Here is a 23,209-nt window from a genome sequence, read left to right on the forward strand (position 1 = left end):
CTGCCCGCGATAATAATAATCACTTTATTTGGGCTGACAGAGGCACAGAACAACTGCGATTTGTCAAATGAATTAGGTATATTGTTAGTAAGTTAGCCATGTAATAAGCGGGATAATGTATAGCGCTGCACTGACAGCGGAGCCAGAGGCTGCCCGCGATAATAATAATCACTTTATTTGGGCTGACAGAGCCACAGAACAACTGCGATTTGTCAAATGAATTAGGTATATTGTTAGTAAGTTAGCCATGTAATAAGCGTGATAATGTATAGCCTACTCGGTCATTGTCGCAAAATAATTGACCTTCACTACGTTTAAAACACCTCGGCGCGGCGCCTCGGTATTTTAAACTCCGTGTCGGTCAATTATTTTGCGACAATGACCTCGTAGCCATACATTATCCCTTACATAAAATTATAAAAATGTATAAAATGTTCAATCAATTAATCAATCAATCAGGGAACATAAGACCCGGGGAACATAGGACCCGGGGAACATAGGGATGATTCCGATATGCCTCGGTTTCAACTGCGATGCGAGACACCCGTGCCACTCTATCGCGGGGACAGTTTTGCGTGACATTTAGTCTCTGAACGTCAGAATTATTTTGACTTGCCCTGACGCTGCTTCGTCTGGAGATGTCTGTCCAACTTGTTCCCGTTGTCATTACTGAGCACCGCCCCACATGAAGCACATTGAGGCATCTCCTCTGCATTCCAAACGGCTTTGGTGAAGCCGACGTTTATGAACTTTGTATCGTCATTTCAACAGCATGCACGCGATCGAGAGTGAGGTAATCATCGAAGGCACACTCAACGTTACCTCTGCCAGATAGCACAAACCCTTTCAGGTTCAGGATCGTGAAAAGAGAGAGATGGCAGGGTGGGGGTAGGCTACAACAGCATCTGAGCTGAACAGACCAGTGTAGCAAAAAATAATACTCTTCTTCTATCTTAATTAGGAAAATTAATCCACATTATCATAGAATTGTCATGCATTTTACTCTGCCTATTGGCAACCCAATAAAAAATGTGGACGCAACCCTAAGTTTGGGAAACACTGCACTAGACATTGACCTATACAGTGAACTCCTCTTGGAGGCACGACTTTGAATACTGTATGCAGATTGTTATTTGTGCAGAACTTGTCACCAGAGTGCCATTTTCACATTTTTCCAGTGAAGAGGGGATTCTTTGTACTTCTGTAAATTCTGAGCTGGCCAATCGTCACATCTGATTGATTGATTGATTGATTGAAAACTTTATTAACAGATTGCAGAATGGGTACAGTACAGTGGGAGAGGTAGTGTGATCCTTCCACACGTTACACTCCCCCAGTGAGAGTCTGCGCTGCCAGGTGAAAATAAGTGGGGATTGGCTACACATGTGTCGGAGGAAGCATGTGATAGTCTCCGCCCTCCCAGAACGACGGTAGGGGGCAGAGCACGCAACGACCAGGTAGGGGATTGGGAATTGGCATAACGACTAACATTGGGATGGGTGAAAGATGGAAAAAGAAAGGGGGAAAAAGAGAAAGTAAAGTAGTAGTAGTAGTAGTAGTAGTAGTAGTAGTAGTAGTAGTAGTAGTAGTAGTAGTAGTAGTAGTAGTAGTAGTAGTAGTAATAGTAATAGTCGTAGTATATAGGTAGTGGTAGTGTACAGATGGTGTAGTACTGTAAAGTAGGACCAATCTAGTAGTGGTCGTACTGTAGTAGTAGTAGTAGTAGTAGTGGTAGTAGTGGTTTGATTGATTGATTGAACATTTTATTAACAGATTGCAGAATGGGTACAGTAGGCCTACAGTACAGCTCAATAGGGGATGCAGACCAGAGAAAGACTTTCGTCTTGTTTACATCAGGGTCCCCCATTTTCAATTCATCATAACATATATGACATACACGACATACAGATAGACAGTACTGCTACATCTATACATTTATGACATACCAGATTTGCAAATACAGTACTGTTTGTGATACAAAAAGAGTCTAGAGAAGAGAGTATATACATTTGACGTTGAAACTGTACATTGGAGGAGGTTGGGTAGGTGGGGGGGGTTGGGGTAGGGGGGGGTTGGGTGGGGGGGGACTGTACATTGGAGGTGGTTGGGTGGGGGGGGGGGGTTGGTAGGAGGGGGGGGGGGACTGTACAAGCAAAACTGTACAAGCAAAACTGTACATTGGAATATTGACGAAACCATACTTGTATTCTTGGGTTAGGTCATTTACTGTACATTGGAGGGGGTTGGGTTAGTTCCATACAGTACAGTAGTGCCACATTATGCAGGCATCTTTCTCCTCCTTGTTGCTTTCATACAAACCCATCTCTGGCCATTGTGGCTGAAGATCACGATGTGTTTCTGCCTGTACTAATGTGAAAGATTATATGACGTACTAAACCCCTTGTGTTCCAGCTAAAATAAAGACTAAATACATTCAAATGTTTCTAGGCAACAAGGACACTGTCAGCTCTTCAATTCTGTCTTTCAACTTGCTATGACCTTGTGACATGTGACACTGTATCTAGAATATGGGATATATTAGCCATCAAAATCTGTCAATTGATGAAAACTGTAAAAAAAAAAAAAAAAAAAAAAAAACTATTTAAATGAGCGAAAGGAGAGGATATTCAGATGTTTTTTTCAATAGTCGGACAATGGGAGGCTTGCATCTGTGATCAACATCCTGTGAGTCAGACTAAACTTTATATAATCTGTTATCTATCCGCTAATGCCAGATAATGAAGTACTGTAGGATTTACTGGATTTGCTGACATTTCTTATACATTTGTTCTTTTTACATGGAGATTGGTTTGAATCATATATTTCTGTCCCTTGCTCACCAATAGAAAATGTTAAGGACAGCTGTTCCTCAACATTATGTATTGGTGAGCAAGTGACAGAAATATAGGTAGAGCTATATACAGTAAGATAGGTACAGTAGATAGATAGATAGATAGATAGATAGATAGATAGATAGATAGATAGATAGATAGATAGATAGATAGATAGATAGATAGATAGATAGATAGATAGATAGATAGATAGATAGATAGATAGATAGATAGATAGATAGATAGATAGATAGATAGATAGATAGATAGATAGATAGATAGATAGATTATACATATAATACAAAAGAATGTGGACAGCCCACGTATTTGCAGTCTTAAAGTCAGTCCATATTGCCACTGTCTTTAACTATGAATGAACAGAAGGTTCTAACTTGCACCATCTTCCAATGCAAAATCACAGATGTCCGTGTTTTTGCACAAAATGACACAAGACGTCTCTCTCATTAGTTCATAAAGTGCACAGGAGCAAATGCCCTTCTAGATCTGCCCACGTGCAGCTTCTGTCCGGCACAATGAACGGGATCACGTTTATCACTAACAGCGAAATAAACAAACCGACATGCAAATAATAAATCCCATCTGTGTGTCTACCAGTACTGTATGTTGTGTACACCAGCCAGAAAACAACAACTATGTTCCTGTTCCTTCTGTAATTACAGGGCATCAAGAGGTTGCCTTGGGACGGCTGCATCCATGTGACTTTGATCCACTATTCATAGTCTTCCATAATCACAGACATCTTGGTAGGCAAACAACATGACAATTGTAATCAAAGCTTTATTCAGCTGTGTTGCCACTTGAATCACTCAATTTACAGAGGAACAATGTTTTCAAGCGTTATTATCTAAAAGACGTAAGACGGAGTGTTGTTGTTCATGACAGTAGAGGTTGCGTACCTTCCTGTGACACGTCACGTTCACACTTCAGACTTTACAATTGCAAATACAGTACACACTGTCCGCACAAGAGAGGCCTCTATTGTTTTTTTTGTGTCTACTTTTTCTCCCCATTTTCAATTTTTCTCCCATCCCCAATTTCGTATTTTGTCCAATTCTACCCTCCCCTGTCTCAAACGTTGTTAGGCCATGCCTCCCACAAGCCGGCTGCAATGTGGACGAAGCCTTGTGTAGCAACCTGGAAAATATGCCTATTATCCAGATGTGCTGACTTGCCTTTTATCTCCCCTTTGTGCACAAAGACATGTTGACTAGTTTCCATTGATATTCTCACGAACAATGATGCGAGCTCCTCCTTCTTCTACCGGCCGAAATATGGATTATAAACGGCATTACTGGATTCTATTCTACAATCCTTTTCCCTGTGGAGCTAGTAGGCGACCAGCAGGGGGCGGTGGCAGGCAGAGAGTGTCGGAGAGAGATGGAAGGAGATATATGGAAGCGGAAGAGGGGAGACCCTCTCTTCTGATTGGGATGTTGATTTGAACAGTCACAGCTGCAACGGGAGGTGCTCTTGGAATAGCCCTGTTAAAGACCCCCAGAGAGCCCCGCCGGAGCAAGCAACGGGTTATCATAGGAGTATCCGTGATAGTGCGTGAGTAAGAGAGACTGAGCCACGGGACTGACGTCCATAGTTGTCGGGTTACAGTAGCAGTGTGACGGTATAATTAGCGGGCGGCTAAAGGCTATATCGACTCTAGCAACCCTAGCGCGAGGCGCTGAAGACGACCGGTGGTATAGTCAACCACGTTGCGCCACAGTATAATCATGTAGCAGGTGGGCTGTTTGGGACCCAGAGTGTAGCTTCAGTGTGAGTGAGGGCAAGCTTACGAATGCGCGCCGTCGAGTCTGCACCGGCTGTTTACAACCGTTCTGCACCGGCTGACTTCAGGCCAACGCGGGAGATCGTCCCGACCGGCAGAGGTCGCCAACACCCAGCACACGCTCTCAGCTCACTACTGCCCCTGCTCCAGCCCCGCCTGCTAGCACCCGCGACGAGAGCGTTCGACGCCATCTTGCCACCCGGACGGTGGTGGTGCGGCGCGGCCGCCATTTTGGGTTGAGTACAATTGAGCATCAATGCTCCTGAGCTATTACACAGTACACAGTGTGGTGCAGCCTGCGGGCGAAGTTAACGTTGCCTAATACAGTTCCTAAGGGGTACCCCATTAACAATACATGCCAGCATTAGCATAGGGCTTTTGTAAGGTATTTGTGGGCCCACCTTTTGACTTCTTTTCATTTTCTTTGAGTGTGATAACGTGTGTGTGTTTAATAATATTTTCCCATCTAGTTAACCCTTTCCCTGTGGGGAAGTTATAGACCTGGTGCATTATAAATAAAGCCTAGAGAGGTATTATTCTTGCCATATAATTAAAGCCTTTTGGAGGTATTATACAGGGTGAAGACCCAGACGTGGGTGATGAGTCAAACACATTGAAGTATATTATCCCTGATAGTAACCCAGAGGTGGGTGTATAATATACGTGTTTATGAGGTATGGAGTTACCAACGGTACTATAGTGGGACTTCAGTCCAATTGGTCACTAGTAGTAAATCATTGTAACTGACCAGTCTAAATAACATTAAAGAATTAGATGGGAGCTCTGTGTGCGTGTCTATCCATGAGCCGTTTAACAACTCTTTTGGTGTGGGTAACGTTAACATAATTAACCCCTTCCTATTCCATCTTTCCCTTTTCATTATAAGGTTTCTAGGGTCATTGAGGGAGGGTACTGCTTGCGGGGGGAACCCAGGGTATTTATTTACAAGTCAGTCACTAGGTGTGGGAGGGTTTAAGGAGCAACTGGGGGAAGTGGGAGCGTGTTGGGGAGTACTGCTGACCGCCCTGCTGCAGGGGAGGAAGACCAGAGTACCAGACCAGGTTGGTAAATCCCGGGCCCCATCCACTCACACTACCAGCCTCCAGTCGATGCTCCAGGCCCAAAGACGAGGGTGCAGTCAGACGGAGCTCTACTGTGTCCAGCTACCTTGTGACTGCCAGCAACCGTTCCCACGAAGCAGGGATAATCCACCCTGCTACATTTGCATCACGTGTCCCCTCCGGTACACGAGGAGGCAGCCGTCGCATCTTTTCACCTGTACAGCGCAATCTCTCAGCGGCAAGAGTCTGCGTGGGAGGGGCACGCCGCCCCCGTTGCTTCCTGATTCTACTGTGCAGGCGCACCAACCGACCTGTAGGAGTCGCTGTCCACAACGTCCGATCCCCACCCACCAGCTTCCCACCCCCTAATACTGCCAATTGTATTAGTATGAACGACCAGCCAAGCTGGTAGCAACGCCAAGAGCTGGGCGCCACCTAGCCGCCCGAAGAGGCCTCTATTGTGTTTGTGGAAATGTTTGTGTATTTCTCTTGTCTTCCAACATGGCCGGCTGTAACATAGCAACCATTGTTTTGTACACGGCAATGGAAGAGACAATGGTTTGCTGTGTGCAAAACAACGGTTGCTATGTGTCGATATAGGGGAAATATATAGACAAAAACGTATGACTTATTACTGGATCTTGTAAACAAGTACCAGTGGGACAGTAATATCATGCTTTTCCAATGATTTACCTACTCTATACCACTGCACAGCAATTATGCCATTTTCTTTTTAAATTGGTTACCAACGGTTACAGGCAGAAAGAACTAGACAAACATACTGTGTAAGGCCACTATTAAAAATGGTTATTAATTATGTTTCTTCAGTGCAAAGCGTTCACACAGGCCAATGGTCTGTGTTTTTCCCATTGCACTTTATTGATAGGAAACACTATGAATTTGAAATTGAAATGAACACTGTGAATCACAAAGAGAACACTGTGCATCCAGGCGCGGCGATATAGGCGAGGCTGCAGAGGCAGCTGCCTTAGGGCCCGCCCCCCATCTGGGGGGAGGGGGGACCGGGCCCAGGCCCGGGACTGAATGGAGTTGCCGTTCGCGTGTGGGACTGGATCGAACGGCAACTGGTAACGGCAACTGGGACTGGTGCGTTTGTTTTGACTGTAGGCTCCTCCCGTTTTGCCAGTACTGTGGTACGAGTACGACTGATAGCGTGTGGTTTAGGAACAGGGCGTTTTGCACAAATCCAGCGCTCCCTTTCTTGGCTGTGACGTAGCCACATAAGTTTCACAAGCAGCGCGGAGGTGCCGCGTTCACGTTACGTGGGAAGAATCGGAAGAACCAGCTTCCGACTGGGAAAAACCATTCACGTCAGCCTCCTAGTGGTAATTCCTACTAGGACATATGGGATTTTTTATAGACCCCGATATCTCCCACTTCGCGTCACGAATTGCGGAAGTATGGATGTGGACGTTTTCATCGAGTCAATGCGTGAAGGCTTCCTAGTTGTAGCAACGAGATGTCCTCTGGTTCTTCCGCTTCTTCCCACGTAACGTGAACGCGGCATGAGGAAAAAGATCGCTTGCTAGGGCAACAAGCTATAACACATATGATCCATCATAATAAGTCACCTGAAAACATCACCACCGCTACGATGGTGTATTAAAATCCGACAACGCCGAGCAGCTAAAGGGGACATATAAAGTGTGGATATATTATGATTTAACAAGTCTTATCTATCCAGGACGATGACAACATTATTGCAAGTAAGCTAACTACTAACGTTATCACGCTAGCTTGGATGCTAACTAACGTAATGTGAATGAATGAATGAATGAAAACTTTATTTAACAGATTGCAGAATGGGTACAATACAGTGTACGGCTCAATACACACAATTGTTAAGGGGATGCAGACCAGAGAAAGACGTTTGTCTTGTTTACATCAGGGTCCCCCATTTTCAATTCATAGTGATCATAGAAAACATATACGTTACCACCTAGCCACAATCTATGGTATTTCTAGGTTACCACATGGGTGGCGCACGTGAACACTTTGTGAATTATGTGAGGGTGTATCATGATGATGGTAATTTGGCACTTAACGAACGTTACCTATCTCTTTGCCGTTTTGCATAGTGCACTGCATAGTACCAGAGATGACAAAAGTTATGTGGTAACATAGGTCGCATCACTGCCAGTAGTCGGCCTATTACCCAATTCTGACTCTGGTATTAGTCAACTAACGTACTGTTAGCCAGTTAGTACTGTTAGCAAGTTAGTACTGTTAGCCAGCTACTGTAATAACAAAACTGAAATATCTAATGATGATAGTCAATCATAAAGACAGAAAACACTCTCATCACAGACAAGCTGGATCTGGCCAAATACCTAAACATGTCATGGTGAATGAATGAAAACTTTATTTAACAGATTGCAGAATGGGTACAATACAGTACAGCTCAATACATACAATTGTTAAGGGGATACAGACCAGAGAAAGACTTTCGTCTTGTTTACATCAGGGTCCCCCATTTTCAATTCATTATAACATAATGACATACAGATAGACAGTAGTGCTACATCTATACATGACATACCAGATTTGCAAATACAGTACTGTTTGTGATACGAAAAGAGTCCAGAAAAGAGAGTATATACATTTGACGTATTATTATTGTATTGTGATATGTTTTGTTTCATGTTGAAAAAAAAATTGATATTTTTTTTTAATAATACAATAAATATCGGTGTGGGGGGGGGGGGGGGGGCCCGAGCTGTCAATCTCGCCTCAGGGCCCGTGGGGCATTCCAACCGCCACTGTGTGCATCTCAACGAGAACACTGTGCATCTCAACGAGAACACTGTGAATGTCACTCACGGCGATTGTTTTTGGTTTTTACACCACGGACATCTGTCTTGACAAAGGATGACAGATGAGTTTTAATCTCTGCATGCAAAGAGAGGACTGTGTTTTTATTTTTGTATCCTCTTTTTCTCCGCCTGATTTTCTGTGCTTTTCCTCCCATCCCAATTTTTGTCGTTATGCCAATTCCCCCCTCCCCTACCTGGTCATTGTGCGCATGTGCCCCCTACTGGTCGGTCAAGGGAGCCCTGAGGTCTACCACATGCTTCCTCCGACACATGCAGAGACAGCCAGCGGCTCTCTTTTCACCTGACAGCGCGGACTCTCATTGGTGAAGTGTAACGCGTGGGAGGTCACACTGCCTTCACCACTTCCTGTCTTTTGCTGTGCAGGCGCCCTGACCTGACCTGTAGGAGTCGCTGTCCACAACGCCAGATTACCACCCCATCGACTTCCCTCCCGCTAACTCAGCCAAATGAGTTAGTATGACGGCTGGCCCAAGCCGGAGGCAATGCTGACACCCGGATTCGAGACCAGAGTCTCTCGCATTGGTGACGAGTGCAATCTCCGCTGCGCCACCCAGCTGCAAGAGAGGACTGTGTTTTGAGAGGGATGTTCTGCTCAAGGATGATGTCGTGTGGGCGTCTCAGCCTCTCTGACCATTTAATTTGTTCCTGATTCCCCTGACACTTCCCATTTATAGTAACGGACCTAACCACGTGCTGTACATGTGTGTGTGTGTGAGTAACTAAAGAGAGTAACTAAAATAAATCAAGATCCATTTGCCTCAGACTTTGATTGTTTGTGAAACGTCTCAACGTCCTGAGGGACTTGCTCGCACGGCTCACGCTCTCAGCGTGTTTGTTTGTGGACTGTGTGTTTGCTTGAAGAGTCTGTCTTAAATGCTTTCAAAAGCAAATTGAAACATCATTTTGAGCCTGACTCTCATATCACACTGTAGTGTAAATCATAACGATGAGCGAAACATCAACCCTTTGTGTTAACTACTTAACATACCATGATAGGAGAATGGCTGTATTTAACTGGCATTGCTGAGCCCATAATAAGTGATTGGATTGATGATTATGTACTTTGATTTTACATCAAATTAATTTTATTACGCAATTTAGATGACAGTCAACTTCTTAGCAATTTTTCTTCCAGCTTTTCTTCCAGATACCAGCTTTGATTCACGGGTATGGTCTATGTTACAGGGGTGGGCAACTTTGTATATGGTGAGAGCCACTAAATGGCCACACTCAATCTGGGGGGCCGCATTGTTTATCGGCAGTCCCGCCAGTAGTACCCCATCACTCAAATAGCCCATAATAGTCACAGATGTGATAAATAAGGCATATAAACTATTATAATTTGTTGTAACTTTGTTTTATTCAATTTCAAACGCATTTAGTAATGCTTAATTTCAACTTTATGAATTTATAAATACAGCTGAATTTGAAAGTATTGTTGTGTAACCCAAATATATACAAACATGACAAATTATAATTAAGGCTTCTATTAAAATAAATGTATGAACTTAAAGCCCACTGCTCAACAAACACAAAGCAGCATTCCTGCTGCATTTCATTACAACAGTAAATCAAAAGTGCAATAATAAATGATTTTGTTAAATGTATAAACTTTTATCCTGCTACTAAACAAAACATTCCTGAGTGCCTCCCATTGACCCTTTATCAAACTGGCATGACATTCACCCTCCCCCCACAGTGGGTCAATAATGGTTCTGTCTATAATGAGACACTTGTGGTCTCTCCTGTTGGCGCACAATAGAAGGAATGTCAACTTCAATGTTTGTGAATGCGATCTGCATCAGATGAAATAACGTTTCATTTTTGTGTGCACGCGCGTGCACATCCGTGCGCGTACTTCTGCTCAGAAAAGTGCTGGGACGGCGTGGTACCGCGTGGCATGACCACTGCACTGATTATTAGTGACCCACAATAGATGGAAATTATGTTAGCGAACTTACCTGATGTATAATGCAGTGCAGCATTGGACACTCAATGCCACTCTGCCTTAGAAGCCCGGCGAATCCTGTGTGTTTTCCTTTCATTGCGGGTGCTCCATCGGTAACAACAGCACCCCCCATATTGCTGCACGGCACTTTCAACAGTGTTGAATATGTCCACATTAGGGCTGACCCCTATTAGTCGAATAGTCGACTAATCGATCGAAAGGAGCCATAGTCGACTGCCAACCTCTTAGTCGAATGCAAAAAAAAATAGTATAATAAATTCCTTTTTTTTTTTCTTTTTTTTTTTGGCCTGGGGCCGCATGGAGCGTCGGTGAGGGCCGCATGCGGTCCGCGGGCCGCCAGTTGCCCCTCCCTCTATGTTCAGGAGAGAGAGAGAGAGAGAGAGAGAGAGAGAGAGAGAGAGAGAGAGAGAGAGAGAGAGAGAGAGAGAGAGAGAGAGAGAGAGAGAGAGAGAGTTTCTTTATTAGTTGTCATACAGAAATACAGAATACTTTTTATGAAATGCTTCTTTCTGTTTTGCTTCTGAGAGTGTGCTAGATAAAATAAAAGATAGTATAAAATAAGTATAATATAAGTATAAAATAGAGAGTCAAGTACGTAGACAAGTGTGAACAAAACAAAGATTTTCTATATATATATATACAATGCAGAGTAGAGAAGGTAACTGAGTTACAACAATTACAATATACAACAGAGAGAGAGAGAGAGAGAGAGAGAGAGAGAGAGAGAGAGAGAGAGAGAGAGAGAGAGAGAGAGAGAGAGAGAGAGAGAGAGAGAGAGAGAGAGAGAGAGAGAGAGAGAGAGAGAGAGACCTCTGGGGATTTTCTCTGGACATATTAAAATCTATCATCTTGCAAACAGTAAGCCGCAGAGACTTTCGTCATTTCCATTTCACAAATGAGAGAGAGAGAGAGAGAGAGAGAGAGAGAGAGAGAGAGAGAGAGAGAGAGAGAGAGAGAGAGAGAGAGAGAGAGAGAGAGAGACCCCCAACTTTCTGTTGATGACCCGCATGTTGCGCCAAGTAAAGGCGTTCAATGTGGACAGAGACGTGCGCTGTGCCATGCATGCTGGGTCTTTCCCCACAGAGCACAATACGGGTGCCAAATCGGAGAGCCAGGCGGCAGATGGTGGGGTGTGAGATTAGGCTGGCGACGGTGCATGGCATGAGATTGTGCTGGTGTGAATTTCCCTGGGTTGCGAGTACAGGAGCTCAGACCTGCTCCACCAGTTGGGGAATTAGCCGTATAGTGCCGAGTGGGAATGAATGCAGACGCTGTACATTAATATACATGTCAGCGGTACTCAGACAAGGGCAGCGGTGGAGTCGCTGCGTGATGCTCCTTCGACACCACCCTGGGGGCTGAATGTTAAATGCAGCATTTTCTCTGATCCAAACAGTCAGCATACCACCACTGTCTCCTTATTATGCCCCATTTCTCCCCGCGGACTAGGCGTGCATGCCAGGAGTTTATTTATACTAGGAGGATGAATTACTAAGCAATCACTGACAATGACCAGGCCTGCTATTTGCATAGGACCATAAGTTGGAAGCGGGGGAAACAATTTTCAAGAAATGGGCTTCTTTATATTATTGCTTCTATTCTATACAAGTAGGTGATGCCGCCTGAGCCCATTTATAACCAAACTAGTGCAATAACTCTCTTCAGTGGCTGGTGGGTTTTTATGCATGCGGTAACTAATTTCCGAACAACAGAATTTTTACTGGGGCAATTAGAGACAAGAACCTTGCTCAAGGGCGTGAATAGCAACATGCCCCTCGGGAATTCAACCCGGCAGCGTTAAATCACCCGGTCCGTTGCCCTTAGAGTATAGTACCCCCCGCTGACGCAGTGGGGAGGGGGAAAAAAGTGCCTCAATTATATATTCAAGAGAAATTGGTTTGAGAAATAATGTGGAGACCCCAGTGGCAAGGAGACTTCAAAGTCAAAAGACGGCCATGCTTTGTTTGAAGACTGCATATGATTGAGTTAAAACATCATACTTCCACTGGCGAGCGTCAACTTGACCTCTGCTTTGGTGATCAACAATGCAACGTGATGCTTGATCATTTTAAAGGTGTTTAATATCAGCTTCCTCCCAAAATTAATTACTGTATCTCATTTTGTGTGATTATGACTTTGAAGGGTGAAATTAATAGTAAATATACAATTTCTAACATGACCCCATCATTCCACAATACTGTAGCGCAGGGGCGTATCTAGACCCAGCACTTCAGTAGGGCACAGAAGGGCACCAAAAAAAAAATTGGCCGATTTTGACGGGTTTGTGGGTCGAAAATGGGTGGATTTTGTAACTATTTTTTTTTTAACTTTATTTCGGTTTTAGGGTTAGGTTAGGGTTATGTTATTTAATTATTTTGGGGAGCCAGCCCCCCAAACTCCTGAAATGCATAGAAATCTATGAAATAAATAAAACAATCTGACATTTATATTAAAAAGAGCTAGCCCCCCAAACCCCTAAAATACACACAGCTATAAACTACATTTCCGCCTGTCTCTTAGCAATAAACAAATGGATGACGAACAACTTCCTAAAATTAAATGAGGGCAAAACTGAAATCCTACTAGTCGGTCCTATAACAAAAAGAGAAATGTTACAGAGCAATATGGGGCAACTTACTCCTTGGATCAAACCCAAAGTTACAAGTAAATAACCTACGCTGGCTTCCGGTAACATTTAGAATTGATTTCAAGGTCCTCCTCCTTATATACAAAGTATAAACATTGCGATCATCTACTATTGAAGGTTCCAAGCCACAGTCTAAAGAAAATCGGGGATGCAGCCTTTGCTAACTATGCACCAAAGTTATGGAACACACTACCTATGGACATTAGGGAAGCTAGATCTCTTAATATTTTCAGAAATAAGCTAAAAACGTACCTCTTCACCATAGCCTTCTAATACACCCCGCTGTTGATTGTACTGTAGCACTATTTTACTCTGGCCATTCTATTGCATAATTTTACTATCTATTCTACTATTCTATTATTGCACTGTATTATTGGTGTGCAAACCAGTCAACTTACAAAAAAGAGCCTGTTGGAGGATTTCAACAAGATAAATGCGACAACATTGCAAAATATTTCACTATAATATTTCAAAGTGAAGTAAAAAATATTATAATAATTATTTGATCATGTTAAAAAAGGGCAAATAAAAAACATTTGTAAAAAAAAAAAAAAAAAAAAAAAAAAAAAAAAATTAATCAGTGGGGCACAGATGATCATCGTGGTCTAAATACGCTGATGCTGTAGCGACCCTAGTATCGGGGTCATTGGCCGGGCTGTCACTGATCTGCTCTCTACCAACCCGGGGCTGGCAGGTGACGCTGTTGTTCACACGGGCCTGCAGGGTCATGGAAGGGAGGGGGCAAGGGCTGACCCACTGAGGTTTTGAAGTCAGTCTATTAATGTACTGCAGAGGTGATGCACCCAGTCAATGTTCTGAGACCAGTATTTTGGTGATAAATAAACCGACAACGTGAGAAACAACCACTGAGTTGGTGAGTCATTAATAGCAGACGCTACAATACATTAGATTCTATATTGCGCTTTTGCAGACTCTGTATTAAATATTTTGTACAGTATGCACATTGTAAACAGGCTGCCTTAATGAGTGTCATAATGCATTCTACCAGTTGGGGGCGGCTGAGACAACAAAGTGTAGAGAAGAAAAAAAACAAGCCTGTGTTCACAAATTGTAATGTTTACACCTACCAGTGGAGGGCAGCAAAAGACAATGTTCCAGCTGGATCATTTGATGTAAGCAGCAGACATTACATTGAGAGAGGCCTTGCCTTTGATGCCACATGGACAGCCTGATCAGTAAAGTACTCTCTGTCAGCCTCAGCGAGTACGATGCTATAGACTAGACTCACTAGAGGTTATATCATGATCTGTTTGATCAACAGTTCACCTTTAAATCCTTATTTCACTTATTTGGAGGAGATGGCGTGTGTGTGTGTGTGTGTGTGTGTGTGTGTGTGTGTGTGTGTGTGTGTGTGTGTGTGTGTGTGTGTGTGTGTGTGTGTGTGTGTGTGTGTGTGTGTGTGTGTGTGTGTGTGCGTGCACATAGTGTGTGTGATAGATAGTTATTTTCATGTTCCTGACATTTTTGTCATATTTATTTGTTTGGTTTTCTTTTGTAAAATTGTTAACCCTTTTTTAAACAATACAAATCATTACAAAATAAATCCTTATTTCACACGGATAAATACAGTACAGAACCAAGCATTTCACCGTAAAGTACATGTATTTTATTGTGACAAATAATAAACAAACTTGAAACTTGAAACTTGAACATTATGTTTGTTTGTTTTCTTAAAATAGAATGGGCAATCCATTTAATCTCATGGAAGGAAACAGCACTCTTGCATGGAGCAGGAACGGAAAAAGAAACAAACGTCAGGCTACTCTTGCGTGAAGTGCCTCGCATGGACGCTGCCTGCCTGAAGTGTGTTTCCTTCCGTGTGTTGATCCGGAACCCCTTTTCTTTTCTTCAAGAGCACCAGCAGCATTTCCCTCGAGTTTCCCTCGAGTCACCACAACCTCTTTTCAAAGTATTCCTGAGACAGTCTGGGAGGCTGAGAGGTAGGCAGCGTGGAGGAAGGCAGCGTGGAGGAGACGCTGGACAGACGGTCCTGGGCAGATTTTAATCTCAGGCCTGCAGGGGGAACGTATGCTTCCAGAGGCAGGGGTCTTAACCACGACACCGTCTCTCTCGATGGAGGGGTCTGAACCACGACACCGTCTCTCTGGGTGGAGGGGTCTGAACCACGACACCGTCTCTCTGTGTGGAGGGGTCTTAACCACGACACCGTCTCTCTGGGTGGAGGGGTCTTAACCACGACACCGTCTCTCTGGTGGAGGGGTCTTAACCACGACACCGTCTCTCTGGGTGGAGGGGTCTGAACCACGACACCGTCTCTCTGGGTGGAGGGGTCTGAACCACGACACCGTCTCTCTGGGTGGAGGGGTCTGAACCACGACACCGTCTCTCTGGGTGGAGGGGTCTGAACCACAACACCGTCTCTCTGGGTGGAGGAGGATTACTTCTGACAAAGTAGACTACTAAACAGGATCTGGCAATATAAGCACATCGATGATCTCACCATTGATGTGAGGTCGCGATGGCAGCTAAACAGTTTGCATAGGGGCAAACGCTAATCTACTTATCAAACCCAGGCACTTGGCAGGGATGGCCCACCCATCAACCATTTAACACATCAGCAACACATAGCTCAGCCCATATCAACCTCAAAACATGCCGCGTCATGGAAACCAGGCCTGGGAATCAATTCCCTTTCAGTTCAATGAATTCGGGAAGTGGATTTTTTTCTTTTAAAATGTAAATACTGAAAATCCTTTCGGCATGAATGAGTTGTACTATCCAACCCATTGACAAGCACATGGAAACGGATCTGCTATCATCAGCAAGTACACTGCAGTTTAAATGTTTTATTAACGTGAGTTTGCCCCTCGCCCCTGCTGGACACACCCAGAGGCTTTGCAGTAAAGAGAATGCTTAACGTCTGTGCAGGGGTAGATAGAATGGGTAAAACACTGAGAATGCAGGGTATTACTGTTCCACTGCGACCTGTTTAAGAGATCCAGCAATAAAACACCAATTTATATTTATTTTGACAACAATAACACCCTAAGAGGACCCACGTTGCAATAACTAATAATACAGGTGGGTCCAAACTGTTCCCTAGCAACAGAATTCCAGTGAAACCGCCTATAGCTTATAGTAATCAACACATAGCAACCATCATTTTGCACATAGCAACCACTGCCCCCCCCCCCCTCAACATGGAAGAACAATGGCTATTCCAAACATTCTATATATGAAAATAAAATAAATCACATGGCTACAGCTGTCACGGGTCATCAAAACCAATAGCTTTGATCAACAGCAGCATGTAACACTTGTCTGTGAATTAAACAAGAATGTTCTCATTCATATTTAAAGGTTTACATGTTGCAATCAACAATGCCAGACAAAGACCCTCTTTCTCACCAGCAAGTTTTGCAATACATATTATTTATTCATTATTCATACTCAAGTGAGAATTGGCACACAAACACAGACAAACACAGAGAGAGAGAGAGAGAGAGAGAGAGAGAGAGAGAGAGAGAGAGAGAGAGAGAGAGAGAGAGAGAGAGAGAGAGAGAGAGAGAGAGAGAGAGAGAGAGAGAGAGAGATAGAGAGAGAGAGAGAGAGAGAGAGAGAGTACTGGGGAGGGAGAGATATGGGAGAGAGACAGAGAGATAGAGATTATTGGGGGAGGGAGAGACAGAGAGAGGGGAAATAGAGAGAGATGGGGAGAGAGACAAAGTGAGGGAGAGAGAGTACTGGGGGGAGAGAGAGGGGTGAGAAGGAGAGAGAGATAGAGGGAGGGGGAGAGAGGGAGACAGTGACTGGGTACTGAGAGAGAGACTAGGGACTGTGTGTGTGTGTGTGTGTGAGAGAGAGAGAGAGAGAGAGAGAGAGAGAGAGAGAGAGAGAGAGAGAGAGAGAGAGAGAGAGAGAGAGAGAGAGAGAGAGAGGGGCAGAGACAGAGAAACTAGGAACAGACAGACAGAAAGAGAGAGAGAACCTGTATGTGTGAGAGAGAGCGAGAGAGAGAGAGAGCGAGAGAGAGGAGGGGGAGGAGCTGCAGGGACGTGGAGGTGGGGTGTCGGGGGCTTCATCAGAGAGCTTCATCTAAACACAAAGAGGCGATACAGAAACTCGATTACTGGGAAATGGAGGTAAGGCTGTGACAGTGTGGGGGCCGCTGCCTCCAGATGATACCATCAAAGTCCTGCTTTATTTTCCCTGATGAGGAAGAGACGCCGCATTCTCCGAGCCCCCGCGGGCCGTGCTGATGTCATCTGCCTGTCACACGCCGTCTGACAGGAAGCCACGCTGCTGCCGGGAGTCACTCCCATACACACACACACACGCACGCACACACGCACACACACACACACACACACACACACACACACACACACACACACACAACACACACACACACACACACACACACACACACACACACACGCACACACACACACGCACACACACACAGTCACACACACACACACACACACACACACACACAACTGAATGGAGTGTAGTCTGCTGCTGGTGGAGTCATCAGGTCCTACAATAGGAACTGGTCAAGACGGCATTAATGGGCAGAATGCATTAGCCTCTTCCCACATCCTTAATACCATCCAATAACTTCAGGGATAGAAGCTTGTGGAATAATGGACAAGGATATTAACATAACCTTTGGGTCAGTTGGTATTGCTTTTATTACTGTCTTGAAATGAATGCGGTGATGTCATGAGTTGTCATCTGCTGCGTTGAGTGGCTTTCACTGCAGTTGGTGTTTATTTCTCATTACGCTGCACCTTTACTACTGAGATGTAGAAAAAACAAGCGACTTCTTTGGATTATTTTTGGAAACTCTTGCAAGTCACAGCTAGCTTTTTATGTGTGTGTGACTGTGTACGTGCACGTGTGCGGCCACTCATGCAAGTGCGTTCATGCAAACGCGTGTGTCTGTGTGTGCGTGCGTGCGTGCGCGTGTGTCTTTACAAGTACTTTGTTGCGGAGACAGATTTATCAGCAGGCCTTTTGTGACCATCCCCGGCCTCCAGCACCTCTGGCTCCTACAGAGGCAGTGCAGACAAACACATGTGTTCCCTCCAGATTATACCTCATTTGAAATCTACAATGGCCGCATTAGAGCGTTTAAAAGGACCCCTGAATCCCGCTTTCACGGCGGTGACAGGTCGCAGATGCAGATTGTTAACTGACGATTGTCCACTGAAGCACGCCATAGGATAAGAAATCCATGAATGCTTATACCAATTATTCCTGCGCCATAAAATAAATCCCAGATTCAGCTGCTGCTGCACCACCACCACCACCACCACCACTGCCAGACAACATTTAATGAGATGCGATTGTTAATTGACTTCCTGCATTCCACCTAGCCTATAATCTCCATGGCAACCACACCAGCCACCTCTTTTCACACTGCAGGAGGTGGGAAAAGTAAAAAAGAAACACTCTCAAGCACTATCTACTCACTCCTTAATCAGCCTCTGAATACTACATCTTTTCTTCCTCTTCTCCACATTGTTTTTATTCTCCTATTATCTACTTACAGTGTCATTACAAGTGTAATGAGGTTTCCTCCTGGGCCCCGCTGACGGATTACACATGATATCCATGAGGGATGCGACTCTCAGGGCTCGACTGCAGAAACTCTAAAGATGACTAACAGTCATGGGATGTGACTAATTGATCGGTTAATTTCATCGACAAATATGTGGAATTGTGTTCACTTTGTAACGTGTTCACATTCTAAACATTGCATTTGCCACATGTAATTGCGCAGAAGGACCTGTTAAAGCCTAATAATTTGCGGTGATGCGCTTATCATTGATAAGCAACTGTGTCAGCAAAGCCCACAGGATTATTAAAGTCCCCATGAAATCAAAATAGTGTAATTGTTGTACTATAGCCAGAACCCAGGTGCTGAGACAAACAGGCAGAGACGATGAATCAGAGAAAACCCAAAATATTTATTAGGAAAAGGGAGAATACGGTAACCAGGTTCTCAGACAGCCGAGGGAGTTGGCGCTTATAGCGGTAGTCACTAGTCAGACAAGCAGGGGATCGTGACCGGGGCTAGGTTCTCAGACAGTCCAGGGAGTAGGCGAGTAGCAGGGTAGTAAGACACGCGGGGGTCGTAGCTGGGATCGGGTTCTCAGACAGTCCAGGAGATTCACACAGAGAAGAGTAGTTGGGGCAGGCAAAGGTCATACACAGAGATCCAGAACTCGGGAGCAGGGTGTGGATCCAGGTAGAGGACTGTGAGCAAAGGAGGACAAGACAAGTTAGACAAAGCAAACGAACAAGGACTGATCCAGGTCTAAATAGGTAGAGTAATCAGCGGGTAGATGTCAATCAGCTGCTCCACCGGTCTCCACACACCTAAAATCAAATCAAATCAAATTTATTTATAGGGCCCGACAACACACGTTAATGTCCCCATGGGCCGTACAGGTCTTCTTTAAACAAGTCAAGAAGACAACATAACAATAAGTCAAGAACAGAACAAGAACACCATAGAACACCTGCACCCCATCCTGTACTTACAGTAAGAGAGAGAGAGAGCGAGAGAGTAGCTAGGCCGAAAATAGAGTGAGGAAAAACCGAGGGTTACCGAAGGCGGGAAGCCTGGAGGCTTGGGGGTGCATGACAAACCCGAAAAAAATTATAAAAAAGGTTTGCTGAGCCATCCAGCACATATGGTATACTAATTTTGCGTCCAATGAAATGCTTTCTAGAAGGACATTTACAGCACATTGTAACTGAGCTAGAAATCTGCCTCTTTGTTCAATGTAAGCTTGCTAGCTAACATTACAAATGTTGCAGAATGTTGCTAACCTATGTTGCTAACATTAGCTTGCTATCTAATAGGTTGACCGTAATGCACATTCAGCACTATTGGCTACTATAAATGCCAATCAATATCCACGACAAGTCCCTCCCTAGCGTCCTGTTTTTACAGGAAACACATAAATCTGTGGAATTAATTAGCATTATGCTAGCCGTTTCATGGGGACTTTAAGGATAACAAACAGTTTTAGCTGTTGGGCGTCCGGCAGATAGTACCGCAGTCTCAAGTCCCGGACCAGCAGACTCTAGGACAGGTTTTCTCCCCTTACGCAGTCAGACTCGTAACTCAGAACAAATCACACAGCCAGCTACCTGTGACTAGGGAAATCCTGTGCTATTTTATCGCTGTTTCTGCTACTGATTTGCACGCACTATTGATTTGCACTCACTACACCCATGTAGTGTTGATGTGTAGAAGCCTAGAGCTACTAGACTCTACTCCCACTTTGCACCCACCACACCCACACTTGACTATTACATTGTGATTATTGTATTGTAAATAAGTGCTATTTTTTGCTTGTGCATTGCATTGCTTTTGCTGCTAATTCTTACATTTCTATACTATGTGTATTGCTTTCTTTTTGTACTACTTCATGTTGATGGTGCCACTAGGCCTGATGTGCCAAGAAACAAAAAGGTTTCAGTCATATGCTGTAACGGCCGGGAATAGAAGACGTGACTATAAAACTGATTCTGATCAAACCCGCCAGTGACTAAGAGGAGGGGTCAGTGCTGCATGACTCGAGACGGTAGAAAAAAGGCTGGAGACAGTGACGAAGAGCGATAAAGAGGGAGGGGGGGGGTCTGAGTCTTGGAGTCTGGCTCCCCACTGACACTAACATGGCCCTCTCTGTTCTCTGTCACAGTGACATCATCCGGTCCTGAATCACTGGCGCTGAGCTCGTCCTGGGGGAGAGCCTGCCGTCCCCTCCCTCCCTCTCCCCTCCCTCCCTCTCCCCTCCCACCCTATCCCCTCCCTCCCTCTTCCCTCCCTGCCTCTCCTCTCCTCCCCTCCCTCACTAACACACTGACCCCACAGATCATGTGTCCAAATCAAATGCGTAACATGATATAGGATGGTTTTGCCTGCTCAGAGAAAACACACAGGAAACAAGCTGCCTACGGATGTAGCCTTCGAGGGAGTGTGGTGGTGGTTTTCCTACTTGTCCACCTGATAAAGATGAAGTCTTATCAGTAGTTGAAATCATGATGATGATATCATGATGTCGTAATAATAGTGATTATCACATGATTTCAAGTGTGATGTCTTTGTTTCTCAGGCCACACAGCCAGGGCCCTGTTTCATGTACGTGGTTCAACTAAGTCGATCAACATGTCCATTATCCAGCTTCAGTTAACCCGATGTTCAAAGCCGGGATTTTCCTGTTTCACAAAGGAGGATTCAGTCTCGTTAACTCAAGCCAGACTTGAGAGTCAGGCTCAAGTCAGGCTAGATGCGCGCTCCCGTTTTAGGTGGAAAGCCAGCACGTATCGATGGCAGAGACCCTGATTCTCAACGGCATTGATTGATTAATTGATTTAAGACTTTATTGACAGATTGCAATAGGCTCAATCGCCTCGCCGACAAGTTAAATGCGTTATCTATAGGCTAATTCTAAGTCCCTCATTACCTCAATCAATCAGATTATATTTCTTTAAACTTGCCTGCTGGATTGAATAATCAAATGAGATCTTGCTAGCGAAAATTATTAGTTAACTGTTATACAGAATTACGATACGGCTCTCTTACCCATTGATTGATGTATAGTCAATCTTTTACTTATCTTCTCTGTGGTGTAACGGGTTCTTCTTTTGACTTTCACACGGACGACCGGGGTTCAAGGCCCTAGTCTTTTCCTTCTTTTTGCAATATAGGAATAATTCAATTTAGTGCACGTTGAGAGCTATATAAAGAATGACATCCTCAATGCATGTAGATTTATAATATTTTAACTTAAAACCAGGCTACTTTGGCGTATAATCATTAATATTATATTCAAAAAAATCATATTGGAAACACGGGGATTTGAACCCCGGTCGCTGAATTGGCAGGCATGAGCACTACCGCTGGGCCACTGGGCCAGATGGGATAAATTCATTGTTTATACATTAATGAACGAGAGACCCGTGTTTAGAATATCCGTTGTTTTGAATGAAGTTTATCTCTTTATCCTCATTCATTAATGTGACGTCAACGGCTCATTCAATTTCTCAAATCCGTCAAACAGCGCATCTCATCAGACATCTTAATCCCAGTTACAATTAAAATAACCACATCATGTGTACATCGCACGAGCGAGCGCCACCGTCGCCACGGTATATATAACGTGCATTATTTAGGACAAAGTGAATTTAATATCAGCATTTTGGGTCTATTTTACATTTCAAAAGCCCCCTCTGGAAGAATGGAGCACAAAAACGTAATTCAGAATGGTATAATGCAGATCGTAGACTGTGGGAATAGTTTCAGGAAACGGGCTGTCACTTCTTTGCGGGGGCGTGGCGATAGTTCAGGCTAACTTGAACTTGAACTCTGCTTTCGAGCAGGCTCAAACTTTTGGATATGTTGTCATGGTGATTTGGGAAATCCAGGTACATGAAATCGGAAAGTCAGGCTAACCCAGTTATCCAGCTAAAGTTATCCGGCTAACTCGGTTATCCCGGTACATGGAACGGGGCCCAGCAGTGTGATAAACCAACAACACAGTGATGGGAATGTCTCTCCGTAGTTGGTACCAACCACATATCGCTGCTGTCGGGACAAAACCTCATAACTCCAAAAACCCAACTTTTCAGCAGATGAAGAAAACGAACACAGATTTGAGGGTGAATAGAGTTAGGAGGTTTAGACAGATGATCGGTTTAATGCTTTCCCATTGTTTAAACTTTGTAAAACCCACACACACATATGGAGGATGATCCACAGAGTTGATTTATATAAAAAAAAAATATTAAAAAAATGGAGTTATGAGGTTTTGTCCCGACAGCAGCGATATGTTCTACTGTCTAACCATAACCACCTATGTCCCACTGTCTAACCATAACTCCATGGTTATGGCGGCACGTGGTGTAGTGGTTACACTGTCGCCTCACAGCAAGAAGGTCCAGGGTTCGATTCCCGCTTGGGGACCAGGTTTCTGCGTTGCCAGGTACCCAGGTGGGGTATCTCCCAGGCCTTTCTGTGTGGAGTTTGCATGTTCTCCCCGTG

The sequence above is a fragment of the Notolepis coatsorum genome (genome assembly GCF_963971535.1).
Source record: "Notolepis coatsorum genome assembly, chromosome: 6".
Taxonomy (NCBI): Eukaryota; Metazoa; Chordata; class Actinopteri; order Aulopiformes; family Paralepididae; genus Notolepis; species Notolepis coatsorum.